This window comes from Osmia bicornis, unplaced genomic scaffold (genome assembly GCF_907164935.1).
Source record: "Osmia bicornis bicornis unplaced genomic scaffold, iOsmBic2.1, whole genome shotgun sequence".
Taxonomy (NCBI): Eukaryota; Metazoa; Arthropoda; class Insecta; order Hymenoptera; family Megachilidae; genus Osmia; species Osmia bicornis.
Genome location: NW_025791110.1, coordinates 8,660 through 10,338, shown reverse-complemented (window position 1 = coordinate 10,338; position 1,679 = coordinate 8,660).

Genomic DNA, 1,679 nt, shown 5'->3' with positions numbered 1-1,679 from the left:
ACTCGCGTAGCCAGCAAGTTTACCGTGGCCGAAAGAAACTTCACCCTGGCTTTGTGCGACGAAGCGTCTTCTTCTAGGTCGAGGACGTCAGAAACACCCTCCTCAGTCTCCTATTCTTGATCCTTCCCTATTTAGGTGTTTCTTCCCCGTGAATGTTCATATGGAGCCAAACGATTCACGTGAACCACCTTCGGTTTAGATTTTGGGGAGCGAAATATGCGGTAGATTAAGTCATTTAACCGGTTCATAACTTCATATGGTCCTCCCCAATCAAACTGGAGTTTAGGACATTTTCCCTTCGTTCTTCGGGGATTGTAAAACCACACTTTGTCCCCAGGAATAAAGGAAATTGGCCTTGCAAAAGAATCATACCAGGGTTTTGTCTTTTCCGCACAAATTCGCATACGATGACGAACGAATTTGTGAATCTCTTCAATCTTCTTTCTGGCTTCCTCGATGTAAACAGTTTCTTCTTTATGTTCCGAGGCAATAGTTCCTCTGAGCAGATCCAAAGGCAAACGTAACTCTCGTCCCATCAGAAGCATTGAAGGACTATTTTGAGTAATTTCATGTCGAGAAGAACGATAGGCCAATAAAAACGTCGGAATCCACTTATCCCAATCCTTTTGATGTTCCGCCACAAATTGGGATAAATACTGCATCAAGGTCCGTATCAACCGTTCTACGAGTCCATCTGACTGAGGGTGCAAGGGAGTAGTTCTCGTTTTCTTTATCCCCAAAATCTTCATCAACTCTTTAAAGACAGTCGACTCAAAACTGCGACCCTGATCAGAATGTAGCTCCAACGGTACTCCATGCCGACTTATCACCTCCCTCATCAGGGCCGTGGAAATTGTCGTCGCCTGCTGGTTCGGAAGCGGAACCACCTCTGGCCACTTCGTGAAATAATCCACCACCACCAGCGCGTACTTGTTTCCAGAAGAAGACCTTGGTAAGGGACCAACAACGTCGAGCGCGATCCTCTCAAAGGGTGCCCCTTCGTTGTAGACTTTCATGAGTCCTTTTCCCTTCCCCGAAGGACCTTTCTTCGCCGTACAACGATGACATCGACGACACCAATCTTCCACATCTCTTCGGTGACTAAGCCAAAAGAACCGCCGTCGAACCTTGGCCAAGGTCTTACGTATTCCAAAATGTCCTCCAGAGGACGCATCGTGGTACTCTTGCAGAACCTTTTCGACTTTACTCTTCGGTACAATCAATAGTCTTTCAGCTTCCGTTTTACCGGTCTTCTCATTTCTCTCCTTCCGGAATCCCTCTCCGAAGAATAAGCCGGTTTAGTAAATGTTTCTTTTTTTGTGACGGGCGCATTAGCCATTGACTTGACTGCTTCAATCTCCAGAGCCCTGATAACAGCAGCCCTGAGAGATGTGAAACCTCCGAGCCTCAGCATCCGTTTCATTTCCTCATTAGCCAGCGAGGAAACAAATTGTGAGGCAGCAAGCTTGTCTCGAATTTCTAAAGGGCATTCGCAACAAGCGGCCTGTGCTAGCCTCTCAATCTCCGTGGCTAAATCGGAAATAGATTCCCCTTTCCGTTGTTTATAATTTTGAAACTTAACATAATTGAGGTTCTCAAAATTTTTCGTTCCATAACGGAACGCAAGGGCCGAAATTAACGCGGGAAAATCAGTCTGTTTTTCAACGGAAAGAGAAGTC